This window comes from Dromiciops gliroides, chromosome 2, assembly GCF_019393635.1.
Source record: "Dromiciops gliroides isolate mDroGli1 chromosome 2, mDroGli1.pri, whole genome shotgun sequence".
Lineage (NCBI taxonomy): Eukaryota > Metazoa > Chordata > Mammalia > Microbiotheria > Microbiotheriidae > Dromiciops > Dromiciops gliroides.
The window spans coordinates 413,345,669-413,355,668 of NC_057862.1; the positions used below are offsets into that span (position 1 = coordinate 413,345,669).

Consider the following 10,000-nt stretch of genomic DNA (forward strand, 5'->3'; position numbering starts at 1 on the left):
TATAAGCTTTTATTGATCTGATGAAAATGAAAGATCCCAGAGCTAGGCAGTATTTAGCTTCTTGTCTACAACACGTCACTGGTGGCCTTGCTTTGGGATAGATTTTCATTCTCATACACCGGATTTGATTTCATCTTTAACCTTTCCAGTTGAATTTCCTTGACCTCTGCATATTGCTGTGATTTGGTGAATTTGTTACATTTCACTCTACATCATTTCTTTCTATATTTTCTTTTGTGATAGGGAACTGGGACGCACCTCTGGCAATCTGTCAGTGCCTAGATCAGCTGCATCCTTTCAGGAGGAACCCTCCCACGAGGCTGACGATCCTTAAGACAAGTATGCAGCTAAGTTGCTAAGGTAAGACTCCCCCTCGGACGAGGACATATTGTGGTTTTTCACTCAAATCCTTCCTCTCTTTTTTTGACTTCTTTCAAACCAAAACCAAATTGACCCTCAGATGCCAAATGGGCCCAAGCAGCACCGCCCTCGGGCCACTGTCTGGTGACTTCTGTATATCTGTAAGTTCCTTGTCACCAGAGGTCTTCCAATAGGGAACTGAATGGCCACTTGTCAGCCGTACTATGGAAGGGATACATGAACCGGGGGAGAACTGGACCAGATGACCCCTGACATCCCTTTCAACTTCATAATGCTAGGATTCTACTCGATGGCTGATCAGAAGGGTCGGCAGTGGCCTGGCTGTGTGTTTGAGGGAGGGGGGCACTCAGGGATAATTAAAAATTCTTGTTTTTGCTTCTCTAAACAACTCAGTTCCTTTCCAAAGTTACTTTCTGGTACAAGTAGGAAGCTCAGGATCCAGAGGCACCGCTAGCACAGTCTAGTTACAAGAAAGTGCCGCTGTTATTGTGAGCAGTTTTGATACAGCCAAATCAAAGTGAAGATTTGAAATAGCTTTTTTGAAAGCCCAAGCTGAAGTCATAAATTATTCTGCACCATGATTCTTTCTGATAGTAAAACCATACCTCTTTGCCTGACATTGCTGAAATGTGGAAAAGTGAAAGTTAAAAATAAAATGAACCATTTAAATCTCGCCTGTTGAGAACCCTAGATAGACATCAAGGCCAGTCGATAGGGGTGCCTATCATTTAGGCTTCACTGTTATCATCAGATATTATTGGTTTATTGCCAATTGTGACCATCCAGGGTTCAGGCAGGATGACTGGGAAGAGCCCTGAAAAATGAAAGGAAGATTCCAAATAGTAGGAAGGGGAGGAATAATGATTTGGTGGGACCCAGGGAAGGGGGGTGGGATTGTTCTTCAGCTCCCACAGGAAACCTAAACTGGTGACTCCAAAGTTGGAAAGTTTACTTTTTCACCCTCTTTAATGGAGTTAGAAAAGATACTGTTTGAAACTACAGGGAGGTTATTCAGCCAACCTATTTATCGGTGTTTTCTTCAGTACAGAAAAGAAGAGCAAGCAGCAGCAGTAAGTCATCCCAGCAAGTTTGTTGAATTTACCTGGGAATCCTCTTCTGCTGTTAATTCCCCAAACCCTACACTAGCATTATCAATGATACACGGACAACAATTACAGCCTCATCTATTTCACAGCCTAGAGTTTCCTCAGAGAGTGATTTAATAAAGTAGGAAGGAGGTTAGTTCCCTCCTCGGTACATCCCAGGCAGCCCTGCCTCTCAGTTCCATAGCTGTTTGGTTTGGAAAACAGAGCCGTGGTTGCCAGTAAGGTTTAGAATTTGCCTGCCAGACAAGGGAATCTCTGCGAAGATTATTTTCCCTCTTGGGAGGCAAAACACAGATGGGGGAGTTAGGAGTCTTACAATATTTAGCTGCTACATTTGTGGTAGGAATTCTGCCGTCTGAATATTTGGAGTTTCTACATGACCAGTCTGGCATCGCTGTAGAGAGGCGCAGGTAGCCCTGTTCGGATGGATGGGCTTAGGTAGGCCGGTTAGGATGTGAAAGGTAGAAAGTCAGGGGGAGAGAAATAACTTCTCTTTAGGACCTGGACCTTTGGGGGGGAAAAAAGGACCACCCGAAAGGGAGCCTGATGAGGATTAAAAGCACCATTTGGTGCAAATGTGACCGTGACAACAATGCCACCTGGAGATATTGCTCAGAGCATGTCCCCTGAGCCCTCTCATTTGGCCTCGTGGCTGTGGGAGGGTAAGAGGCATTTAATTCAGCATTAAACACTTTGTGCAAGGTACTGTGCTGAGTGGAGGCTAAACACAAGACAGTCCCTGACCTCAGGGAGCTTACATTAATTACATGGATGGCAGTGGGGAGGAAAGTAGGGGGAGGAGAGAAGACAACATGTACACAAGCATGAAAATACAAAGTAATTTCAAGAAGAAGAGAGTGGTAATAAGTGGGGCGGAGCTGTGAATCCACAAAGACCTTATGTTGAAAGTGTCACCTGAGATGTATTTTCAAGGCATTCTCTGAGGCGAGCGTGAAGAGGGATGCATTCCAGACATAGGGACCACTTGTTCAGGGGTGTGCTGACAAGAAGGTGGGGTGTTGTGTCTGAGGATCAAATAGCAAGCTAGTTTGGCTGAAGTAGGGAGTATATGCGTTGACATAACATAAAATGACTTTAGAGCTTACCCGTGGGGGGCTTTAAATGCAGGCTGGGTTTGTATTTTATTGTAGAGATAGTAGGGAGCCAAGGAAGATATTTGAGTAGGGGATTTATATGGTTAGATCTCTGTTTTAGGAGTGTCAATTTAGCAACTTTGTGGAAGACATTGAAGAGAGGAGAAAAACTGGAGTTGGGAAACTATCACAATGATCTAGGCTAAAACCAACGAGAGTCTGAACTAGTGTAGAGGCTAGGTCTGTGTGTAAAAATGGTATGATATGAGCAATGTTGTAAAGATAGGGTTAACAAGACTTGGCAACAGACTAGATATGGGGGTGATTCCAAGGTTACAAATCTAGATGACTGAAGAGATTGCTATGATGTCAACAGAAATAGAAATGTTTGGAGGAAGGATGAATTTTTTTTGAGAAACATAATGAGTTCTACTGACCGAATAATCAGGCCCATTCCACAGGTGAGGTAAGTGAACCACAGGAAAGTTAAGGGCTAACTTGCTGATTGTCACTGTTGTCTTGAACCAGAAGATGGGGGAAGTATTTAAATATAAAAAACCGCATAAGTTTGTGGGGCACTGAGGAAGTTCACTGACTTTCAGCCTTGCACACTTGTCACCAATACACTCTTGTCAATACACTTTTGGTATTTGTTTATTCTTCCTTAGACTGGACAAGCTACACCAACCTTTCCACTACTCTCTGTCACCAAGGTGTGAATGTTAGGTATTTAACCTTGGCATACATTAGGCCTCTTGTAGGATAAAAAACAATTAGCTGAAGCTCTTTGGGATTGTTGATGAAAGTGCAGAGGTGTTCCTGGGTGAGAAAATGTACCTCTACACCTGGAATAGTTTTTAGGTCACATGAACTGGGACTAGGCCCTTAGATTTATATCAAAAAATGAATTCTCTTGTATGAAGAACAAGAAAGGGGACAGATACAAGGGGAAAAAATAACTTTTCTCTTTTAATATAATCACAAGCAAGTGGACTTTTCACGGCCCTAAAGTTAGACCACTTCCCCATGGATTGTAGGGGACCAAAGAGTTAATGTCACTGTACTGATGTCTAGGTGAAGTGCAATAAAATGTGATTAGTTGGTTGAAAATGTGTAACTTCTAAGTAGGTTAATTTGATCCTCAAACCATTCACAGAGGTCTGAAACTACATTGACATACTACTCATTTCCACACATTCACAGAAAACCTGATGTAGTCAAAAGAGGGAAAATACAGTGTGATAGGGCAGCCTAGGTGGCACAGTGATAGAGTGCCAGGCCTGAGTCAGTAAGACTCATCTTCCTGAGTTCAGATCTGGTCTGAGACACTTACTGGCTATGTGTCCTTAAGCAAGTCATTTAACTCTGTTTGGGTTTTAATTGGATAACATCTGTAAAATGAAATGGAAAAGGAAAAGGAAATGGCCAACTACTCTAGTATCTTTGCCAAGAAAACCTGAAATGGGGTCATGAAGATTTGGAGACGACTAGAAAATGACTACAGAATAATAGTAAGATCTAGGTCTATTAAGACCCACAAAAAGAATAAAGAGTCATCCTAACCTATGAGCCTGGGGAATAGGGCTACTGAGTCCCAAGGCCATTTGTTGGGAAAAGGTGTCCTTTTTAATTGGGAGAAGTTGTTCTTCGGAAAGATGGCTCTCACTGCCAGGAAGAGAAAGTGTTTGGGGGCAAAAGAGATCCCAGCCTTCTAGGAGGGAACTCGTTGGGCCTTTCTGAGTCCCCAGAAAGACACTGACAGGCTATGGTTTAACCAAAGGAGGAGTCTTACAGAAGTAAGGGGACTAAGGACCCTATCATCTGAGGATTGGTTAAGGAGGCTAAGCAAGGAGAACCCAAGGAGGCAGGGACAAAATGGCTATCTTCAAGCAGTCAGATAAGTGATATGGTAGATAGAGTGCTGGACATGGAGTCAGGAAGACCTGAGTTCAAATGCAGCATCAGACATATACCAGCTGTTTGACCTTGGTTAAGTCAATTAACTTCTCTAAGCCTCAATTTTCTCATCTATAAAATGGGATAATATCTACCTTGCTAGGTTGTTGTAAAGATTAGCTGAGATATCTTATGTAAAGCGCCTTGCAACCTTAAACTGCCATGTAAATACTAGCTATTATTATTGTTATTCAAGTAATTTAAAAGCCTTTCATATGGAAGAGCAATTAGATTTGGTCTACTTGGTCCCAAAGGGAAGAGTCATGAACAACTGAATGTAGAGGTTGCACGCTCAACATCAGGGAAAACTTACTAATAATCAGTCACCCAGAAATAGAATAGATTGTCTAGGGAGATAGTGGGTTCCTTTTCTTTTTATAATTTCATTATCATTTGTTTTGATGTCAGTCTTTCCTTCTTAGGTTCCACCCACCCTCAAACACACAGTGAAATTTTCTTTGTAACCAAAAACCCAGCATATTTAGTCAAAACCAGTGGATGTAATTATGAGATCTGATGGTATAAACACACTTCACATCTGTAGTCTTCCACCTCAGTACTGTGAGGAGGGAGGTGTGTTTCATCCTCTCTTTCTAGGACTGAGGAAAATGTTATAATTGACCAGTTTGACTGCCTTCTAATCTTGTATTCATTTATAATATGGTAATCCTTGTACACATCATTCTTCTGATTTTTCTCACTTCAGTCTTAATCTGTTCATGCAAATCTTCCCATCCTCTCTCTGAATTTCTTAGATTGGTTGTTTTTATGGCAAGATGATAGTCTATAAAATTCATATAAGGAAAGGGACTGAACCTGTGATTTATTGATATAAGAAATGCTTAAGTAAGGAAACTCCTGCCACTAGGGCAGATTGGTACCTTCTCTGAAATTTATAGTCTTAAGGTGAGAAGCTGTGTCTTGCCTGATGTCATACAGCCAGTAGATGTCAGAGGTAGATTTGAAACTCAGGTCTTCCAGGCTTTGAGGTCAGTTCTCTCTTGATTCTCTCATATACCACAGTATATGTATCCATTCCCCACTGGACGCACCAAATTTGTTTTCAGTTGTTGTTTTGTTTGTGGGTTCCTTTTCAGGGGAAATTTTCAAGTAAGAGTTAGAAGACTGCTCTTCAGGGATGTTATATATTGGATTCAGTGACCTCGGAGGTGCTTTCCCCATCTCTGATATTCTCTGATTTGTGATCTTCAGAACACAGTGAAACCTCCAGGGGTCCCGGTTTGCTCATCTCTGAAACCAGGGTAAAAATCCTGACACCTAATTCACAGGGCCGTTGTGAGGAAAGTGCTTTCTAAATGTTAAAGCACTATCTGGGGTTCCAAGAGTTTTAGTGCCATTTTATGCCTTAATAGCTCAAAGAACTTGAATAGCTTAAAACTACTCTAAGACTTTTGGGATACCCTGTACACACATGAGATCATCATCGTCATGATTTCAATGTGAAATACTATTTCTGGTGACACAATACCTGTCATTTTGAAAGGCTAGAGAAAATTTTAGATGCCCAAATCCACAGCGGTTTGTTGCATGGCTTACTTTGGGATCTTCTTGTAGCTTTGTTTTAAAAGAAGTTTGGTTATGAACTGTTTTCTACACTGAGAAAACTTTCTGGACTTTTCAAAGCTGGTTTCTGCTTTGCAAAGTGCCATCTGCTTTGAAATGGAGGCCAGGCTACACCTAGCTTCCCTGTCTATCAAGTCATCAAAGCTAATTAAAATATCTCTAGAATGTGCCTTGTATTCATTCTCCTGCTCTTCCCCCTTCATTCTTATAGGTCCATAGGTCCATGGCCCCATAGTGGCACAGAAAAGGTATAGATGGTAGGGCTGCTCTCTTTAATTGGATAACTCTGTAAATCAGTGAACTTCCATCTTGTTAACAATGGTATCTGGAAGGATGTGAACTCCCATTCGATACAGGGCAATATGGATTCTGAAACAGTTGCCATTATTTAACTGTTAATACTGATAAGAAAGTTGTCTAGCAGGTAGAATAGGGTCACTGAACAAATCTATTCCATGGTAGGTTGTTAATCTGGTTTGTAACTGGGCTTGTTTTCTCTTAGTTAAACCTTGCCATCTCATCCAGCCATTGCTGTGGCCCAAGATACCTCCTATTTCTTTAATTTTGATATGTCCAAATTTGAATTCCATAAATGCCCCGATCACATGATGCTTCATTGATACAACATTTGACAGATGCGGAGAACTACTCTGTCCCATGCTTCTTTGCATTAGTCACAGTGCCAACCAGGAAGCCTGACAATATAGGAGACCCTGAACAAATACTTCCTGATTGATTAACTGACTAACTGAATTTTAAATTTGAAGATTTCTTTAGGTTAGCCCAGGGCTTTGTATACAGTAGCTGTCAAATGTTAAATGTAGGGGACAGCTAGGTGGTGCAGTGGATAGAGCACCAGCCCTGGATTCAGGAGGACCTGGGTTCAAATCCGGTCTCAGACCCTTGACACTTACTAGCTCTGTGACCCTGGGCAAGTCACTTAATACCAATTGCCTCTCTCTCTCTCTCTCTCTCTCTCTCTCTCTCTCTCTCTCTCACACACACACACACACACACACACACACACACACAACACACACACACACACACGTTAAATGCATTGAGATTTGGGATATTATTGGAGGCACCATAATATGGTGGAAAGATTATTGAATTTGGAGTTCAAAAATAATCTGAGTTTGAAAATTGACTCTGCCACTTATTACTTGGGTGACCCTCCCAAGTGATTTACTTTCTCTAGGCCTTGGTTTCTTCATCTATAAAATGAGGAAGTACCTTCCAGTTTTAAATCTATGAGCCCTCTAGAGGAGTGTTTCCTTTTAAGGTGGTAGGGTGGATAGAGTGCTGGACCTGCAGTCAGGAATAACCCAAGTTCAAATCTTGTTTCAGACACTTACCAGCTGTGTGATCCTAGGCAAATCATTTCACTTCTGTCTGCCCCAGTGCCCTCTTACTTAAAATGGGAATAATAATAGCAACTACCCCCCAGAGTTGTGAAGATCAAATGATATGATATTTGTAAAGCAATTTTCAAACCTTCAATCACTATGTAAATGCTATTTTTATTGTTTCTGTGGTTGCTATTATGATCCAAATTCAAAATATCTGCCCCAAACAAGTTACAAGTGTAATTGGGTAGTGAGACTGGCTTTCATACAAACTTTAAAGCTATAGCCACAGACCAAGGGTCTCTGGTCCTTCTCATCAAATGATATGTTGATTCCTTATGTGATATTCTGCTTGGCATAACTACAGGTCCTCAAATTTTTAAAGCAAGGACTGTGAGCATGAGAGTCAACTCTATTCCAATTTTGGCACTCTCCTCTGATGCTGCAGACAAAGTAATAGATGTGAAATTGCCTTGAAAAGAATAAAGAACTCTGTAGATGTAAGGGATTAAGATTATCCCAGAATCCTGCCCTGTACCCTGCATGTAGTCGGTGCCTAATATGTGCTTGTAATTGTTGGCGATGACCCATAAATTTTGCACAATAATTCCTGCAAAGATTAACATGCAAACGTTTATCTAAACCGTTCTTGACCCTAGTCATATTTATTTTCAAAAGAAAATGAAACTCATATTGGCAATTTTGCATGGATCCATGACACCGAACCTCTTAGTGAACATATTTTTCTTCCTGATATCTCTTCCCTACCTGGGCTGGAAATTTAAATTCCAAGGCAGTAGAGTTTTCATTTATTTATTTTTTTTTAGAGTTATTTTAAAGATTCCTTGATCAGGGAGTCTTTCCCTTTTTGTGGCTCCCTAAGCATCTTGGAGGCTGCTTGGACAAGGTCTCCCTGCCTCAGTGTCTGTTCTCACAGTTGTAAGCCAAATCAGGTCAGTTCAGTATGATCTTTCCACTTAACAGTAGATTTATTGTCAGAGGATATGGATTCAAATCCTGACTCTCCCTCTTATTAAGGTATGTAACCTTGGGTAAACCACTCCTCCACTTTTGGACTCGGTTTCCCCATCTTTAAAATAGGAAGGTTGTGGTAGAAGATCTCCATTTCCTTTTCCAGTGATCCGTCCTGTGATCGCGCCAGATGTGCCACAGGTGTGGCTGTCCTATCCTACTGTTTGGAGCAGAGGGATGAATAATACCTTCAGGAAACAGGGAACTGTTTAGTGTTAGTAAGAACAATTCTCCTTCCACATCTTTTATATCCATCCCTTTCTTTGAGCTGGACTCACACAGTTACCATCTCATTGAGACCATCATCACTTCTCATGGGTGTCTCCCTGATTATAATCCCTCCTGTCTTCTCACATGTCTGTCTTACTGTCCTGCTCAAGGAGCTTGGGTAGTTTACTGTGGCCTTTAAGATAAGAATACACACTCCTCAACTTGGCACTTAAAACCCTCCATAGCCTGTCTCGTGCCAGTCTCCCAGACTTAGCTCACATTATTTCTCTTCATATTCTCTCTAGTCCTGCCAAATTGGCCCACCTGCTATTCCCCCAATTCGTCACTCCATCTTTTGTTTCCACTGGGCCTGCACACCTAGAGTTCACATCTTCCTCACCTTTAGCTTTCTAGAAGCCCTACCTTCCTTCAAGAATCAACTCAGGGACCACCTCCTATAGGAAGCCTTTCTTGTTCTCCTCAACTGTTAGTCTTCTCTTCTTCCTCAAATGACCTTGCAAATACATACACATATGTACAACATCATTCGAAGAAGTGTGTATATGTATATACATATATATTGATCTGTGTATTATTTTTTGGTTTTCATTCATTTCAATTGTGTCCAAATCTTCATGACCCCATTCGGAGTTTTCTTGGCAAAGAAACTGGAAGGTTTTGTCATTTCCTTCTCTAGTTAATTTTATAGATGAGGAACTGAGGCAAATAGGGTTAAATGACTTGTCCAGGGTCACACAGCTAGTGTCTGAAGTCGGATTTGAACTCAGGAAGATGAATTTTTCTTATTTAAAGTCCAATGATCTAACCATTGAACCACCCAGCTGCCCCCTTATCTATATATGTACACTATATCTATTTATCTGTGTAAATATAATATCTTACAAACACTTGTGTGTGTGTATACATATGTATATCTCATATAGAATACGTATCTGTGTATATGTCATATCCAGGTGGTAGAATTTAAGCTCCTTGAAGGGAGGGGCTTTTATTTTTTCTTTACCTCCCAAGTACCTTCTTTGACACAGTAGGTGCTTGATAAGTATTTATTGTCTTTTTTGTTGTCTTGAGATCCCCCTCAAGAGGAGAGCAAAGGCTGAGTGATCCTTGGCTGTATGTGTGTTAGAGAGGATTCTTTTTCAGGTATGGGTTAGACTAGATGTCCTCTGTGACATCCCTTCCAACTCTCAAATTCTGTGACTTTTAGTACTGACTGCCTTCTCTAGCTTACTGTTTATTTGTTTGACCTTGGCTAGATATGCCCAGA

At 41.1% G+C, this 10,000-nt stretch overlaps 1 protein-coding gene across 13 annotated transcripts in view; it reads left to right on the forward strand.

Annotated features, from left to right (window-relative positions):
* The window catches only part of ZNF536 (zinc finger protein 536), a 619,087-nt gene that overhangs the window by 160,182 nt on the left and 448,905 nt on the right, over positions 1 to 10,000 (forward strand). For all 13 annotated transcript variants that reach the window (XM_043986055.1, XM_043986058.1, XM_043986053.1 and 10 more), the window contains one exon: positions 244 to 360. The gene's annotated coding sequence lies outside the window, so the exon portion shown is untranslated. The remainder of the gene's footprint in view (positions 1 to 243; positions 361 to 10,000) is intronic.